This window comes from Aythya ferina (assembly GCF_964211825.1).
Source record: "Aythya ferina genome assembly, chromosome: 9".
NCBI classification, from domain to species: domain Eukaryota; kingdom Metazoa; phylum Chordata; class Aves; order Anseriformes; family Anatidae; genus Aythya; species Aythya ferina.
This window is the reverse complement of record NC_140305.1, coordinates 17,288,186-17,307,006: the sequence shown is the minus strand read 5'-3', so window position 1 is coordinate 17,307,006 and position 18,821 is coordinate 17,288,186. Positions and strand designations below refer to the sequence as shown.

General features: G+C 46.3%; 1 protein-coding gene across 1 annotated transcript in view; it reads left to right on the top strand.

Moving 5' to 3' along the window:
• The window catches only part of LOC311441208 (uncharacterized protein), a 156,097-nt gene that overhangs the window by 104,160 nt on the left and 33,116 nt on the right, over positions 1–18,821 (top strand). The window contains exon 7 of the mRNA XM_084529028.1: positions 3,657–3,803. The gene's annotated coding sequence lies outside the window, so the exon portion shown is untranslated. The remainder of the gene's footprint in view (positions 1–3,656; positions 3,804–18,821) is intronic.

Here is an 18,821-nt window from a genome sequence, read left to right as displayed (position 1 = left end):
ACGTATAAAGCACTGGAATGAGTTTGCTTAATTTAGTTGCTCTCTGCAGTATGCCACCTCCAGGAGTACGTAATGAGAGGAAAAAGAAAAACATTTTTTTATTGCCCTTCTTTAGTGTCTCATCTCCTCTGGTTCTTTTGCTGTAACTGGTACCAGAGAGAATTGTCTGTGATATTTAGCAAAGCCCCTGGGATTCAGCCTGTTTCCCAAGTCTCTGCACTCGCCTTGGGGTGTCGCGCGGGTTTACATGGGTCTCTGCAGGAGCTGGAGCATGTGAAAATAATCTGTTCTCTGCATTTTGATTCCAAATCAATGCACTTTGAAGTGATTATAGGGTGGCTTTTTTTTTTCTTTCATTTTCTTTTTCTCCATAACAGCTTCTGAAAAGCGCCATACTGATCTGGGGGGGGGGAGTGCCACCAAGCAGCCCGCTTCTCCTCCGTGGTAGGCACCTTTTGTTCTCCTCCTAGCAGTGGCATGGGTGAGCTCAGCCCTCTGGGACATGCTTTTAGGTTGCAACTCTTTATAGTCCAGATTAAAAAGCCTCTTTTTATGGGTCCCACTGGTTGAAACATGCCATGAGCATGGAGGACTTGAAAGAAGCTGGTACTAGAGCCAGTTAATGAATGACCAACATAAATCCCCCAGCTTTCTTGAGCAGTGCAGTCTGAGCAGGGTTGTCCTCAGCCTGCATCCAGCCAAACCTGGGATCCTAGCTGGAGCCAGGGCTGCAAGACTCTTCCCAAAGGAGATGATCCCCCCCAGCTCTGGAATTGTCAGAGACAAAGCTAGACCAGCTCCCAGCCTCATATGGAAACAGGAGGCTCACCTTTCCCCTCCCCTAACCTTTTTCCTCTCAGCCTGGTGGTATCCATTGTCTGAGGATCAGTTTGGGATTGAGTTGTTGGATATTTGCTTTTATCCCATAATTGTCACCTTGCACGTGAACACAGGAAAAAAGGCAGATCCACGTGAAGAAAGCACAAGTGTGCCTTGAACTATGGTTTTCTTAGGTGGGAGAAGTTTCCACGCAGCGCACCGTGGCAGGCTTTGAACCAATTTGTTGTTCATTTGCTTACAATGAAATTAGTGCTCTTTTTGATGTAAACTATCTGTGAGATTGTTTACTTTGGCACCGGGATGCATGTAGTTTTCTGAGATGCAAGGAATTCAGCTACCGGGGGGGTTGTTTAGTTTAGCTTGTTGCATTTGCAAAGCAGATGGTGGCAAGGAAAATGTGACCAGGAGGACTTCAGGACAGGGTTTTCTTAATATTTGCTGCCTCTGTAGCTGCCTTTGTTGTTTGCTGGCTGAAGCAGGGTGGGTCTCCATCACGGAGAGAAGACAGACAGCACATAAGACAGAGATGCATTTTGGATACAGGCGAAAAATAATCTAGACTTCTGCTATCATTTCATGGGCTTCTTTGCTGAGCTGGGACACCCCCTTCCCAGAGTTAGAGGCACTGTGGAGGCCTCGCACATTGGCCTTGTGGGCCCAGGGGGCTCAGCAGATCTGTGAAGTGTCTGTGATGGCATTTGTATGCTGCTGCTGCAGAGCACAAGGAGGGAAATCTTCACTAGATACGTGCCCCAGAGCTGGCTGGGGGGAACAAGGCCATCACCATGGCCCAAATGTCCTCTGTGTTAATGATTTCAGTCACAGCTCTCATTCGAGGTGAGAAAGGGCTGCTGTCCTCAACACGGAGCTGAAGCACGGAGTAGAGAACATGGACCTTCTCAAGGTCCCACAGAGAGTGCCCGAGGGAGAATGAGGGTGGATCTCTGCTCGGCTCAGCCAAGTATTTGAGCTTTGTGTCAAGCGAATCATTTTGGAAAAGGCCAGAGTTGCTCTGTTCCAAGGTCCACGTCAGTGCCAAGTTGGAACGGATGCCTGGAAGGCTCTGCCATGTCCATTTGTGGTGTCTTGTGCGTGCTGGGTTGTAGGGCACTGGGAAAAGTGCATCTTTCCATTGTACTTCCATCCAGGAAGACCATCTGCTCTGATGGACCCTACAGCTCTGCTTTATGTCCCAATGAGACTTGTCCAAACTCCCTTCCAAGCCTTCATGCCCTTGCTTCTGGGCTTATTCAGGGCAGCCAGTAAGTCCCTGTTTGAGAGATCTGCACAGGAAGGATCTGAGAGTGATCAGCCCTAATCAAACTTGGCTCTTGCTCGTGGCAGGATTGTGTTCCCCTGCATACCACCGGAGATGCGGCAGGCAAAGAATTTGTCATAGAGTCTGATGACCTTGCCTTCGGGGCGAGGTGCCAGGAATGCCCCATGTCTTCTTGGGGTGGGGTGCTGTCCTCTACTAATGCCCGGCGGAGCGTGATGACAGGGGCGCACACAGGCAGGGATTGCTGGGGCATTTGCTGGCGGGCCTGGTGGGGGAGGATCCCAGATGCCACCACCTTGTTATTTAGGGCAATGGGGCGAGCTGCTGAGCTACATCTTTCACAGCTTCAGCCAATGTTCTGTCCCTGCAGAAACACTTTGTAGACATCCATGCTTTGCCTGTCTAGGTGTCATGTTTCTGGGAGACCTTTATGCATCCTGCTATGAGCTCGTTGCAAATGCTTTTACTCTTCCTCGATTCTTAGAGCTGAAGCACTGTTATTAGAGGTGCTTGAGCACTTTGCGAGCCTCCGCTGGAAGTATGATGGCTCTCTTACAGGTCAAAAGGTTGCCTGTCTCCTTACAGACCTCTTTTTACAAAGGCTTGTTCGATATCAATTGCACATGGACAGATGCTCCTGAGGTAGCTGGGATGTTATTGGGCTTCATCAGCAACCCTTAGCTTTTTAACCCTTGTCCATTTTAGATTTTCTGGAGCTTCAGAAGTCTGAGATCCCTCCAACATCTGTATGGAGAAGCTGAGGCATAGTGAGTTGCAATGAAGTGGTTTGTCCCAAGCAAGTCTAACCAGAAAAGTTCTTTAACTTCAAGTTTCATAGAGCCTTGCTCTGAGCCTTGGTCACAATATCCTCCTGTTTCTGGTGCACGAGCCTGCTGGGAACGGATGGAGTGCAACTGTGTGAAGGGAGAGGACATCCTATCCCCTGTGGGGTGGGGCCTGCAAGCTGAAATGTAGCCTCCAGTGATGATCTTGGAGTGCTACTCCCCAGACTAGGCTGATCTTGCCCTGATTTGTATGCAAGTGTGGTTGCCAACACCTGCACAAAGCAAAGGCATCATGCTAACAGACCTGAAGAGCAGCATCTGGGACCTCATCAGCTGTGGCTGGGTGCACGGCCAGGTGAAAGCGTAAGCAGCAGCACTGAAGGTGAAAATTAAGCTGATGGTCTCAAGCTATGGGTTTTCTGATAGGCTGCAGCACATCTCTGTAGTTGTCCCCCTTGTCTCACTCCATCATGTATCACAGCCCCATCTTTCTAGTAATTGTCCATTTGGATTAATTTGCAGATTAAGCCCTGCAGCTACATGCAGGGGGAGCACAGAGGAGTGCCACCATGTAGTACGTCCAGGGGTAGTCTGGACTGTCCAGGGATCCTGCCTGGAGCTCTTCCCAAACTCTATTTGCATTGCAGGTTAACTGGGAAGGAGGGAGTGTTTGTAAGAGGGACACTGGTCTGCATGTATTTTCTGCCTTTGGAGGCTTTTTGATGAAAGCCAACGCAGTTGTGTCCCCACAGGTTCATGGATGACCGCTTGGAGCCTTTAGATGTGGATCGGGATGCTGCGTTGGTGGACGCTACACAGACAGCTACTGAGGAGACCATCCCACTCAAGCTCTCAGACTGGATACCAGATAAAAGGCTGAAGTGGAATCGCTCAGACAGGTGGGTGGAGTAGAGCTGGAAGGAGAAAGTGACAATGAAATGGAAGGGTGTAGTGGAAAATCAGGAATTGTGCCTTGCAACTAGTCTAACCAGGACCCAAGGGGAGAAGGTTTCCAGGCATTGCGGTAGCAGCCTTGCAAATTCTGATGGAGAGATGGATGTTTTTTGTTGTCTTATTCTTCCATGCAAATGAACAAGCATAGAGGTGTTTGACAAACAACAGCTAACCCTGAACTTAACCATTGATTAAATGCTGTTGCAAGACACCACTACTTCAGCTCATGGCAAAAGACAGTTAGAAAGGGAGGAAAGGGGAGCCTATAGGAAGGGAGAGCATTTGAGGAGTCCCTGGTTTGTCTTTTTCTTGGCTGGCCATTTCAGACCCTCTGCACTCCAAGCTTGCCCTAATGACTGCAGGACCTGTTGTGGTGCCAGCACAAAACCTTTCCTAAGCGTGCACTGTGGGCACTCGCTTTCTTGTGGTGGGACAGGACAGGGCAGGACCTTCACTGGGGGTAGGTGCGAGGGGAACAAACATATCAGGGATGTGTGGAACTTGGGTAAGAGAAGGGCCCTGGCTTCTGCACAGATTTCAGCTGGAAGCTACTTTAGCACCTGGTTGTGCAAGAGCCTCTGTGGTAGAGGGGTTGTGTGGGACAGACAGGAAGAGGGCTGTGCCCCTGTGCACATAAGGAAGTGCATGTAGCAGCTGTTGTAATTGTTCTAATAAAACAATATTTCCCCGAATTTCTCCTCTGGCACCTGGGGACCCTTCCCAGAATGCCCTTTCCAAAGCTTCTGTTTGATTTCTAGGGCAGATGCACGCGTGCGCGTGGCCTCATTCATGCAAAACCCACGGTTCTGCCAGCGCATGGCTCCTTTCCCCTTTGCTGACAGGGAAGGGGGAGTGTTGGGATTGAAATAATGACAGAGCTGATTATAATTAATATTTTTTGTGTCTGAAGAGTGAAAGTCCTGCCCAAGCCCCCCCAGCTGAGCACAAGCCAAAGCACTATATCCCTGTAGGGGTGTGTTTTATTACTGACGCTCTGCGTGTCGAGGCTGGTCGCAGGGTCTGATGCTGTGTGTGTGGAATTTTTGTGGCTATTTTCTATTGTGCCAGTGAAAAGCAGGATCCCATCCGTATAATAAAAAGGAAACTTGAAGGTTTCCACGCCTACATGGAGGTGAATGTTTTCAGCATTACTGTTTTAATTGCTTTACCTTCCCGTGACTTCCCTGTATTGCACACAGTGCAAATGCTGGAGCAGATGTTACAGGGGATGGAAGATGATGGGACTCCCAATGCCCCTTCCCCAAAAGGTTTTGGCTGTTCCTTGGTTGGGATGGTCAGTAGCTGGGTTGTTTTACAGTCTCATAATGCTTCATTGGGTGGAGCTGTCAGGGTTTGTTTCATCCCTGACTGGTTCTCTGTCAGAAGCAGGGCTCTGCTGGGAGGATGAGGATGAGGAGAAAAGGGGAGCTTATGACTGCTTCTTACCCTCCCTTGACCAGCTGGGTGACCTCAAGCAGGCCATTTCAGCTCCTCAGGCCTACCTTTTGTCTGCTTACCTGGTGTCACAGAAAAGATCGATGGCTAAGCTGGGTATCGAAGCCCTTCTTAGCCAGGTTATGCACGCAGACCAACAGTGAGCCAGCTGCCTCTCCCAGATTAGTCCAAAGCTCTATGCTGCAAGCTCTGGTCACTTCAGGGGGCTGAAAGAGAGAGCGTCAGCACCCACCAAATTAACAGGAGGAGGAAGGAGTAGTTTCCTGTGTGGTACCTTAAAGGAAGGTACCTTTAACTGGGAATAGCAGCAGTATTGGCTGCAATCCTGCTGGCTTACCAAAATGCTCCAAGCATGCTCTGGAAAATATAGAGCCCTGGGGACCCAAGCTGTGTTTGTACCTGTGCAGTCCTTTGTCTCCCAAAGCAAATGTGCCTGGGCACATTTCCTAGGAGCTTCCAAAGTTCCTTCCTCTCTCTGTCCTCCCTGCAAAGGGTGCTTTGGCTTTGCTATAGCTCCTTCTCTTGCCATCTTCACAGCTGAGAACCTGTTGGGACATTGGCTCATGGGTGGCAGCTCACAGCTTCTCCAGTTGGCTTCAAGCTTGACTTAGGGGAAGAAGAGGATGTCTGTATGAGGTGGTTTGCTGTCACCTGTGCCCATGTCTACAGCAGGAGATGCCCTGGGAATATGGCTGGACAAACCCCATCCCTGGTGGCTGCTGCCTTCATTTCAGGATGCTTTTCTCTCTCCCACATTACTGGCCTGAATACTGCTGTTGCTAAACCTTCTGCTTTCTGCCCATGATAACATCGTAACAAGGGCAACCTATAAAGCTACTCAACTTCTGAGCTTCAGTCCTTGACCCTGGCACACCAGCTTGTACTTGCAGTACCCGCAGCCCCCAAGTGATCTGTTGTCCAGGGGGCCAGATCCTTTGGGCTTTGAACTTTCCATCCTGAAATACATATACATATATATGTTCATGTTTGACAGAGATCTCAGCGTCTTTCTCTGAAACACTATCATTGTTTTCACTGTTGTTTTTGTTTTGTTTTGTCTTTTTACCTTCCAAATCCTCTTTTTCCTCACCCCCAGAAGAGCTCGCTCAGCATCTAAAGGACAAAGCTGTGTGGGGATGCAGTCTCCAAGCAGCACAGGAGCCGCCGCGAGAGGGGAAGGGCAGCAGGAAGGCTGTGACAGAGCACACACAGCTACTGCCCTCAATTAGCCCGTGTAGAAGGCGCATTTGAAATGAAAGCACAGCAGGTCTCCGAAGGGTTCCCTTGTGGGTCTTGCTGAACTTATAAGCTGGGACCACAGCATAACTTAATTTCCTGAAATGTCAAGTGGCTCATATTGGCTGCCTGCTCTATTGGTGTTTTTCTTACTAACACATTGTACTCCCATTTCCTGCAAAAAATTCCTATCAGTGCTTGATGAGTGCTTAATAAGAGAAATCAGTAAGGACAGGGAAAGTTCACTTCCTGCAGATGAATATAATGACTGTTAGCTTTCTTCTGGGTTGCCAGAGGGAGTTTTTTAGTTGTGGCTTGATTTATTTGTATTTTTATCTGCAAGGCTGAGAACATTGATCCAAAGCTTTATCCTGCAAGTGCTGAGCACTTCAGTGAGCTGTAGGAGGCCCTCAGCACACATCAACCTCACACGAGAAGGAAAGGGTAGAGTGTCCCAGGTGATAAAGCTGAGAAAATTCTTAAACTTGGAAAAGTAGGAATGTTAAGGGTATAGCTGACAACCTCATCATTTTGTTACCTGTCTTGTGATAGCCTGTGTTTTCCACTTGTTTTTGCAAGAGAAGAGGGCTTGTACAGTTGTGCTGTTGGTACAGATCCCTGTGAAGGGGGCTGAAAGGCTCAGAGGCAAGTCTGGAGGATCTCAAATGGATTTGTTGTTATTTTTGAAATCTTAGTTTCCAGGCAAGCTTGCACTATCATTTTTTAGGTATGATTTGTGAGTTCAGTTCGTTGTTTTATTCAAGATCAGGCTTTTATCATTGCTGTGTGAGGTAATACTCTTTTAGTGCTGGGGATGTTGGGTTTATAGGGAAGCTGGGGAGGGGGGGAGAGAAAGCCTTTTCTTTATGATAGCTTTTATGACTAATTCTAATGCTCCTTTCTAGAGCTTTTCTGCTTCAAAGTGCTGTGCAAGCTATTAGCTAACTGCACAGCTTAAGTAAATGAGTAGGTAAATAAAACTCCCTGCCATTTGAAGGGCATTTGAACTCCTCCTAAACCCTTGGTATTCCCGATCAGCGCTGTGTCTCTTAAGGGTCAGTCCTGGGTCTCAAGTAAGGTACTGAGCAGGGAGCCACTGAGAGCCACACACTGGGAAGTAATTTGTCAGAGAGACTGACATTTAGGCTGTCTGAACGCCGGTCTGAAAGTAAAATAATTTCTTCTGGCTGTTTGTTTTCCGAATGAATGCCTTTTGCGATCTGGGTCCTTTCCTCTCCTGCCTTCACCTCCCAGCTCCTGCCTCAGTTCCTTGCACAGGTCTGTCTGTTCCAGCTCCTCACATCTCCGGGAGGGAAGAACTATCAAACAGTTATAACTGGAAGCCTTGCCTGATTAAAAGCCAGCAACATATTGAAAGTGATGCAATTTTTATGCTACTACTCCCTATTTTGTAGAGTGCAAGGGCCAACATAAGAGAAACCAATCAAGCAAAAATAAAATACAGTAATGGGTGTTTTAATACCAAAACGATCATCAGCCTTGGTCTGAAGCTGAGTTGCACATTAGCCTACTTGAGAAGGAGCAAAGTATATCTTGTCATCACACTGCAGGCATAAGCATATTCCTTAGTTCAGCTCCTTCTCATCGCCATGCATTACATAGCCCACATGCGAGGGTAATCATCTGGTTACATGGTAATGTCTTGGTACCCTAAATATTGGAGTGTATTAAGACACCGGAATAAATTAACCTTGATGTAGGCTACTGCCTGTTGCAGAGAACAGATTCATTAATTTTTTGTTGCTGTTGTGTCCTCAAGTCATCCCTTTCTGCGGATGTATGCGCGCTGCTTGTTGGAGGAAGCACTAATGCCTAATCACATTCTGCAGAAGGCCATTTGAGATGATTAAGAAATAGCCTATTTGCTTTCTTTTGAGGAGTATTATTGCAAGCAGGTGCTCATAGCATGGCAAAGCATATACAAGGGGGTATGAAGGAAAAAAAAAATTAGTCTTGTGGCTTTGGGTACAACCACGTGTGACTGTCCCACCTTCTGCAGTTGCCCTGTGGTCTTTCAGGGCCTTTTTGGCTGAAGGGAGAGACCCATTTCACTGTCCTGTGGGGAAAAGGTGAAGTTTTGTGCTTAGCCAGTGTGACGGTGGTGTAAATCCATGCACTCCTCTCACTAATAAGGACGTTGCTTTGCATTAATTTTACCACTCTTGCTACCCAACCTTCTGCTACAGCTTTAAGAAGGGTTATCTGAACGAAGGAGAGTGACAACTTTTGCACTTCCCTGATAAATACTCTTTTGGGGGGTTTAGCCCCTTTTGCATCCACTGCCCCAAAATAAGTTGGAAGGGGCTTTTGGGTGCTGTGGGGGGAGTAGCCAGCTGGGGTCACTCAAGAGCATTGCAAGAGGCTCGCTTGTCTCCTCGCCCCAAGGGGCCGAGATATTTAGACAGCTGCCTCACTGTGAATGGGACTCTCTGGCAGAAGAATTAAGCAAAGATTAAAATCAGTTTTAGCTGTTAAATGTGTGCTTTGCACAGCATTAAGTAACTAAAAGGCTAATTATCTTTGAACTTATGCACGTGGTTTAAGATGTGATCCACACAAGTTGATATTTTTCTGTTGTCTACAAGGAATGGAAAATGAGAATAAAAATGAGATGCTGGTGTCAGTAAGGTCACAACTTTTTGAGTAGGTTGGAGATGGTGCCGAGTCTGCAGGGAAAGAGGGTGTTGACTGAAGGAAAATAGGTTAAAAAAATCATTTTAACACTTGTTGTTTAGATTCTTCTATTAATAGGAGTTCAAGCTCTTTAAGGAAATACAAGTGCGCATGAAGGTAGGAAAATGAGATTGCTCTGAAAGAAAGCCAAGCTGATACCTGGAGGAAAAACTTGCTGTGAATGTTAACATTTGCTGTGTACAGAGAGTGAAATCTGGGAGGTGGAGAGTGTTGCAAAACCTACACACTCAGTGCAGAGTGAATTAGATTAGATTTTAGAAAGTTTTGCAGAAAAAGAAAGAATAATTTGGTGCTGAGTTGCAGTACAGCATGGAGGTGCTTTGTACCCCTGTGCAGGCTGGGTGCTTTGGGAGCTGCACCAAACTGGAGGTATCCATGTGGTGAAGACAGAGACAATAGGAGGAGGTAACGCTGTTGTTGTAATGTTGGTGCCATTTTAAAACCCTTTAGGGAAGCAAGTAAGCATTGCCAAATGGTGATCAAAAATCCTGGATCTTCTCATCCAGCATGAGCCAAATCATGACATAAGATAAACTTTTTTTCAAGCTTTTTTTTTAAGATTCAACTTTTTTAACCTTTAGATTACCCTTAAATTGTTTTTCAAGCTTCTTTCTTAACCATAAAGTGTACAATTACTACAGAAATATTACCAGGAATCAGAAGTGAAATTATTACAGAGTTACTGAGGGAGGGCTGGTCGATGGCTTCTGTCTCACTGGCTCTTTCAGTGTGGTTGATGCTCACTTCATGAGCCACTAATGCCCTTCAATCTATTGTCCCGTGTCTGTGCAGTTGATTACTACTGTTCAAGTGCAACATTTTGCACTGATTTTTACTGAATTACACCTCCTCCCCTCATTCAATTCTTCCAGACCATCAAGGTCATTTGACTTCTGATCCTCTTTTCTATATAATGTCAGCCCTTGCAAGCTTTCTTGCACGCAGAAGTTGTATTCATATTCTCTTATTTCATTTGATTTTTTTTGTTAAGCTGTTGAATAGAACTAATTCTGAGGTATAAGGCTGTCAAACAGAACAGCTAAGATTATGACACTTAGGAAATGGTCATCACATCTACCAGTCGCATACTTCAGGCAGCAGCATTTTTGCCCTAGCTAGAAGATTAATAGCTACTTTTCTCCTTTTCTTTTTGTTTCATGGTTCCCTCAGTGTTGCAAAGCACCTGAAGGGAAGTGGCAGGTAGTGCTTAAAACAGCTGGATCCACAGTCCAGACCTTCTGGTCTTAACACAGAGTCAGTCACAGCCTGACCTCTCGCAGACCTCTGTAGCTTGTCGTACCTCTGTTAGTCACCTGTAAGGTATGGATGAGTACAGTTGTTTCCTTCAGTAGTGGTGAAGGTTTCTGTATTGAGGCCTGACCCAAGACAAAAGTCAATGAGAACTGTCTGCTTTCTCCTCAGTAGGTGTTGAACCAGGCCTGAATTATAGGACAATAAGACTTTATGACTTCTGAAGTGGAAGGTATGGATTATGCATTTGAGAAACCCATTAGGAGCATTAACATGCTTTAACAAAAGAAAGATCTCTAGCCCAGGCAGCTTTGATTGTAAGATATCAAGGGAAAAACAATTTCTTTCAGTAATTTAACAATGCAAATAGGTTCTGAAGTGATGATGGGAAGATGAATATGCTACTTAGAGTTGAGCTGAGCGGCAGCAAAGTGTTGGTGTGGCAGGGTTCACAAAAGGCAGCCTTTGAATGACAAGCACCAGCTTGGGCAAGAGGTTTTCTCTGGGTGCCAGCCAGGAGAGGTTAGGGCTCTGTGCCGTGAGTGTTCCTTCTGACTCCACCGCTCTGTTCTTATTTCCATGGCTCTGCTGGTTACCTACCACCTCGGAGAGGTGCTGCAGGCACTTTCTAATGGGCTTGTGTCATTGGTCAGAGATCTTTGTGTATGTAAAATTTGGGAGAGATCTATACCATCCCTGCACAACTGATGTTTGTAGATGATGGGTGAGGCAGCGATGTCCCAGAGAGCTACAGTGCCTTGGGCTATTATCTCATAAGTCAAGGAGGGTTGGGCCTGTTTGTTTTTGGATGGGGGACTTAGAAGGAAAAGTTGATTGCTGCAGTCAATTTGACTTGGTAATTCAGAAGGTGGTGCTCTTCCCCCTAGATGGCATAGGCTGACATGCCAGAATGATTAGGCTCACCACAACTCCTAACCTTTTGGAAGAAATGTAAAACCAGCATCCTCACCTCTTGAGATTGAGCATCACGGGACTCCTGCTATTACCCCGAGTCCCAACCAAATTCCATCTCAAGGCAACCGCACCCTGCATATGGAGATCCGCCCTGCCCTTTCAGGAGGATGCAGGAAACTTTGCTTTCACTGCTCGGTCACGTTGTACCTCCAGCTGAACTGCTGCAGAGCTCAGTACAGATGGCAGCAGAATTGCTTGGCCTTTCAATTCACTTGTGCAAGTGTCCTCAGTGGAAAAGGACTGTTTAAATGGGAGGTGTTTTCCTGCCAGTAGGGATGTCAGAAGCCTTGGTGGGGCCTGGTTTGAGCAAGAGCCTCCCTGTGCTTCAGGCATCATAGTGGCTCCCTCCTCTTTGCCTCTAGCTTTCCCCACTGCAGCACATTCCCTCTTCAGGGACCCCTATCAGAGGCATGTACCGTTGCCTGCTGCCATCTTAGAGGGACAGAAAACATTTGTTTTGTACACTTCTTCCTATGCCAGTGTGGCTACTTGGGCCAAATTCTGGAGCAATGTAAGCTATTTAGCAGTATGTAGGTGCAAAGTGCAGCGATTTTGTGTGCTGAGTGGGTGGTAAGGTAGGGTTGCAGCAGGAAAAGCAGCCAAGAGGATGGCATTAGATAAAATGTTCACTGTGAGGAGGGCTGCTGGGATGGGAGCTCTGGTTACTTTGGCCATGGCTAAAGACAGATTTGCGCTGTATTTGTTTGTTTTCTAAGCTGTGAAAGTGCTTGTGCGCATTCTTCTCTTTTGCTTTAGCTTAAACCTTTCTTAATCCTGTTAGCTGAAATAAATCCTGAACCCCAAGCTAAGTGGCTGCATGGGCATTTGAACCAGCTGAATTAAATCTGCATGAAATCACCCAGAGCTGAAGAGGTGCCCTTGCGTGGGTAAACACAACCTTACGGTGACACCTTCCTTCCAGCATCCCTGTCTCTCCCCGCTGTGCTGCTCCTGCTCTCCCCTCTTGGCAGGAGAGCAGCAGCAGCTTCCTGCTGGGGAGGTCACCTCACAGGAAAATAAGCAAGCTCCTGTCTCCACTGCCACAGTGATGGTGCAGGAAAAGGGCTGGGTGGACTGAAACCAGGCTCTCGATTTAGGGTCCTTCTAGTCGAGAAAGGCTTGCAGAAGGGAAGCCTGTGTGCTGGGAGGGCCAAGTCCCTGACCTGGTGACATGAAGAAATGGGGACTGCTCCCAGTGCCAGCCCTGGCCAGTCTGCGCTGTCCTGGCAGAGCACGGTGGGAGAGGCGTGCAGCTGGGCTTAGCTCTGGCTTTTGCATATTCTTTACCATGCGTGTCCTGTCTTGACAGTATTTATGCAAATTTTTAAGTAGGGGAAAAAGCTGTCACGTAAAACCAGAAATTCATCTGAAGGCCAAATATGTAGGCTGGTTGGCTTCTGTTTTCTTTTTTTTTTTTTTTTTTTTTTTTTCAATTAAAAATAAAGTAACCTATAAAATGACGATCTAGTTTAATATCCTCATTATATGTTCCAGGCAGTATCTGAGTCATGCCATTTTCTCAGTGCTTTGTACCCCTGCGGGGAATGTAAAAGTTCCATTTTTGTAGTATTTCGTGGTCCACCCATATCAGATATGCCAGGTGAGAGTGCTGGGGCTGCAGGCAGCATGAGTGAATTCCCTCCAGCTAAAGTTGCTGGTGGTGGAGACAGGATCCCCAGGTCACTGTTTCAGGTGACTGGCTCTGTTGTCCTGTCCTTTCAATCCACATCATCCTTTTGAGTGGAAACACACCCAAAATCCTGAGATCTCTGAAGTCCCTAGTAGAGTGTCTTGCCCTTATTTTTATATTTGGTTAAGGGAGCTCCATTCAATTTAATTCCTGACCAGTGCTAAGATCCATCACCTTTAATTGTCATTGAAAAAATGAAATGTTTATGATCAGCTACAAAATCCTTCTCCAGCACTGGCAGAGATGCTGCATGTTCTCATGTCCTGATCAGCCAGTTCGCATCAACAAGGACATTTCTCGTGCAGGTAGGGGTCTTCTGGCTTGCCCAGACCATTTCAACTGGGTATTTTTGCAGAGATAATTAGCAGGATGCTTGCTGGTTAATGCCAACTGTGATAATGGGTTTTGTGACGCAGATTCTTGTTCACTAAGAGGCAGAGTAAATCAGACTTGCCTCGTGGGATTTGCATACCACAATAGTCCAGAGATTGTAATTATGAAGAATTATTTTCCTGAGGACTCGAGGTCACAGTTAAGGTACAGCAACCTAAATCTCTCTGATCAGTTTGCAGACCCACTTATAAGCCAAGGTGTCAAAGCTACCTTTCATATGACTAAGATCATGTGTATGAAAGGTTATCGCTGCTCAGCTAATGCACAAACAAGCATCTTAATCTGTGGGACGAACATTATCTTCACTTTAAAGCACTTTGTAACTAATAGGAAGGGGCTAGAAAAGGAGCTCTACTTTGGTTTACAGACCCCCCACCCACTAAGTCTCCATCCCCTTCCCAGCCCTGCAAGCTCCTGGGACTTGGCAGGTCTCTGCCTTTTTTTCTACTAGAATCACAGTTTTTTCCTTGGGCTGTGTCTAAATTTCCTTGGCATGGTGGGAGGGGATGATGTTACAACCACTCCAGGGAACGCAGTAGCGTACAATTATTACTTTTCAGATATGTTGCACAGATACACTTAGAAATCTCCATTTTTTTTCCATTCCTTCAAAATACATGGCTCTAGCTAATGCACTCAGAGCCTGCAGGTCTCTGACTCTTTAATACTCTGGAGGATGACAGCCTGCAGTAAATAAGTCTGCACTGCTGGACATCTCAGCTCCCTCGGCCATTTTTATGTCCAACGTTGGGTTGAACCCAACGAGAGGACCTGCACGCCTAGTCCCAGCAGGCAGCACAGCACTGTGCCTCGTTTGGCTTCCTTGTGCCTCTTACAATCCGTGTTATCTCAGACCCTGTGCTCCTGGGCGCACCCCACCCACACCATCCCCTTCTGCAGGGCAGGCAACACAGCCTGTCGGCATCAAGCTGTAAAAACATCGCCTTCACGGGCTGCAGCACCACTCTCAAATTGTTTCAGGCTTGTTGACTTCAAGCACAGGCACACAAGCAACTCATGTCTCGTGGCCACAAGGCCAAGTGTCATACATTATGGGCATGGCCAGTCTGCTCTAGAGCCAAGATAGCCTGGGGCAGTGTTGGCATGGGATGTTCTGTACTGCCTGGCCTAAGAGGCTGGGAACTGCTTCCTAGGGTGGATGCCAGTAGTGATATAGGTACAACCTTTAGCTGCTAATAAAATTGCTCTTCTATGTGCAAGGGTGTAGCTGCATGCTGTTAGCATTACAAATGACAGGTTCCAGCCTTGCTGCTGACTTAGATGAGACTGTTATAACGTTATCTTAAATATTCTTTTTTTTTTTTCTCCCTGAAAGCTGACAGGCAGAATTTCTTTTCTGTTTAAGGCCTAAAAATCTTCCCTATCCTGTTTTTTTTTTTTTTTTTTTTTTTTTTTTCCTTCCTCCCCACATCCACATACATTAAAAAAAAATAATTTCTGGAAGTTTGGATGCTTTTCTGAAGCATCTAATAGCACCGAGGATGTGAAATACTCTATTGAGTCCTCTGGGAAACCTACAATTAGTGGGATGAAAATACCTTCTGTACATGATTGAGATCCTGAAACAGCATGAGTAATTAAAATGCTATACAGGACAGAGTTGAAAATCCTTTCAGGATTATCACAGCGAGGCATTGTTTAAGAGGATGTCCTTGGGCTGGACAGCAGCAGCATTGCGTGCAGTTTCTGCCAAAGCTGGGAGGTTGCAGACACCATGTGCAGTACCTGCTTAGTCTCGTGTTTTCTTCCGTTTTTACCCTCACTGTTCCAACTCAGAGGAGCTCTTCATACCGTATTTATTTCATCTGAGGAGGACTGCAGATTGTTTGGTTGTGGTGTTTTTTTTTCTCTTTGTTTTTCCAGCCAGTCCATAATGATGCTGGGTTGGTAGTGCAGAGCCAGTAGAGGGAAACCTTTAGAAAAGGTGTTTTCTGCACATCTACTTGTGTACTGGTCTTACCCCTTGCATTTGTGCATCCAGAAATAGGAGCTAAGGAGCTTCCACAGACCTGGTTAAGCACTCTAACACCTAGTTTCAGTTTCTATGGGCATTTTTTGTTCCTGAAGATGCACACAGAGCTTTCACAGTGCCTCAGCTCAATGGATATCCGATTGTCTAACTTGGTCAGGATCCTTTGAAATTCCCACTAGGGGTCTACCTGCTGTGGACCTGAGAGCCTTATGAAATAAGATCTGAGTAGACAGAGGGTTTTTTCCTTTGATTTTCTGCCTGCTAGGAAAGGCTTCCTGGAGGTGCAATTCCCAGCATGACAAGCCCTCATAGAGTACATACAGAAACAGCCTCAGCAATGGCAAAGGCTGAAAGATCTTTATAAATTATCGTAACTAATTGGTTAGGACTCAAAAAGAGTTTATATAAGTAAGCATTAATTAATTTACTTTTGGGAAGATTTGTAAAGCTCAGCATTGTTTTGGGAGTATGAATGAAACTTTTATTATGAAATGTGTGTTGGAGGGTAAGGTCACATTTCTGCTTCTTTGGTGGAAAGTGAAGCCAGACAAAAGCTTCCTCACACAAGTACCAGTGCAAGCACAGTTAGCAGATGTCTGCGTCCTGTCTGATGTGGGGTGGCATTAGCGAGCTGATAGGTGTGGTTTGGAGCAGGGGGACAGGCTTTATCCACAGCAAGCTGAAGCAAATTTGAGTTGAATGACACTGCAAGGAAAAACAGGAAAAAGAAATTTTCCTTGGTTAGGGGTAGGTAATGGGACCGGAGGAATTGGTGTAAAGGTATGCGTGAGTGGGCCAGACCTGAGCCATGCATGTGGGCAGGGGGGAGCAGACTTGAGTATGAAATGGGTTAAAAGGATGTGTGGTAAGAAGATGGAAAAAGGAGGGGAGCTGTAGGCTGGGAAGGTAGAGGCTGAGTCCAGCATGACAAGGGTGCTGTGAGCTGGCAGGCAGGCCTTCGCTTTTCCAGACACAGTTGCTTCTGACTACCCATTATGCCTCTCACTATCTGCAAGGAAGATTTCCAAACCCATGAATAATACCTTATTAGGTAGATGGTAAAGCCCCTCCTTTTTTATCCTGCTTTAATTCATGCTTCCTCTGCTTTGGTGGCTGCCTTGTACATAGTGCTGTTAAAAGTGCAATTATCATTCTTCCTGGTTGCGCGGTATTAAGGGCGTATCCTCTCGCAGCATCTCCTGGAGGCTTATTACTCAAGAGAGAGGAGTTGTGCACTGGGAGCCAAGTTAAACTGGGCAAAGAGGAGGTTGTTTCCACCACAGGAATGGAACAGATCGTTTTGCTGAAGACCAGGTCAGGAGCTGGTCTACGGGGAGAAAATGTAGCTGGAAGCCTGTGATGTAGGGAATTTGAGCTGTGAAGCTGGAAGATGCAAGCCTGCGATTCTTTGTGGCTTAGCCTGCCTCCATCCCTTTTGTTCACTGCTGTGGAGATGTGGGTTGGTGGCCATCCCCTGCTTGGTAGTGGCATGTTGTCCTAGATAGATTTCATGGGTAGAAGGTGCAACTGTGACCCTCTCCTCTGGCCTTCTGCAGGATCTTGAGGTTTTCCTCAGGGAGCTATCCATACCTAGCTTAAAGATCCCCAAGCAATGGAGAATGCAGTGCATCACTGGAAGAACAACCTTTTCCCTTCCTCTTCTAGAGAATCTCTCTCTTCAGAGTGAATTCAACAAATATTTATTTGCCTTTTCCTATTGTAGCACCATCGTTTTCTGTCTGCTTGTTGGAAAATCTCCTTATGCATCACTCAGGTCAGGCACGAAGGGTGACCAGAGTCCCCATCTCCATTTGCCAGGCTCCTCGATGTCTCTGAAGTTTCTTGGCTTTTTGAGCACCAGGCAGCAAACAGTTAAGACAGCTGAGCCGCAGGCCTCAGAACATTTTGCTAGGGAGCCAGGTGAGCAAAGAACAGATAAAGGCAGCACCTGCCTATGGGTTTGGAACAGCCTGGGGCCATGGATAGAATGTAAATACACTCTGAAAATCTTATTGTCTGACTCTGTGCCAGCGTCTTCTGGGCTCTTGTCATGGAAAATATTTCGGCTGAGGTCATTCAGTCAGCAAAAAAACAGCATTTAATACCCTCTGAGGTGCCAACTTGCTTCTTTCTTTGTGTCGATAAATAAACAAAGTAGGGTAGCATTTCATGTTGCCAGGATGATCTTTGTTTTATTAGGAAGGGTTTAAAGGTCTTTTTTTTTTTTTTTTTTTTTTTTTCCTTCCTCCTCTTTAAATGCAAAGACTGTATGTTTCTGCTCCCTTTCTCTGTGTTTGCTCCTTCTGGCTCACATGCATACACGCCCAGCCTTTAGAGTGAGAACTAATGTCTGCTTCTTGTAAATCTCTGCTGGCTGCCCGGGGCTATGTTTTTAATTCCTTTATTCAGCTTTGAGATGAGTAGGAGAAAGGTGCAGCTTTTTGAGATGATGGAAGTTGCCATTTCCCTTCTTCAGTCAATTAGGTGCTTTGGCTGCTTTCGGCTAAATCGCAAAACTTTCCATTGATGATAGCTCTGAAGGGGGAAAAAATGTTGAGGGGAGCTGAGGGATCAAGGAGGGAGAAGAGAGTGGGCTGATAAGTGGATCTGTTGGTAGAATGACTGATTTGCTGTGCGTGCCCCTAGGAGAAGCAGCCTGACTTCAGAGGTGTCTCTGCTGGGTCTTGCTTACTGGCGTGTAATACCCAGTCACCTCATGAATGGTGACTACCTCCTGGAGATGTTACGGAAAGCACCACAAGGTCCTGCAAAGTGAAATAGTGGTGTCTCCTTTCCTCCATTGTGCTTCAGCAGTGACGTGAGAGCAAAGGCTGGGCTTTGCCATCTGAAACTTAAGCTTTTTCTGCTTTCAGGCAGGGAAGGAATGAGATCAGTCCTTCCACATCAGCACTTTTCTTTATCTCGTTGTTTTCTGCCCTACTTAGTCTCTCAGGGTCTGTGGCTCATCTGGAAATGAGTCTGCAAACCTTGGGGTTGGGAATCATCTCACCTGATTTTAGTTATCTAAAACTTAGACATGAAGTCTAAGATTTTCATCTAGGCTCTCTCTTCGGGCGGTGAGGAGTGATAAACAACCCATGCCATTCATCTTACCTGTTCTAGACATCTGCCTTAGGTTGGGATGATTCACACTTTGGAAGCGCCTGAACTCTACCCAAACTGTCAGGGAGGCAGAGGTGAGCGGTCAAAGCTAGACCCCTAATTCTCACAGAGCTCTTCATCTGGCAAATCTAG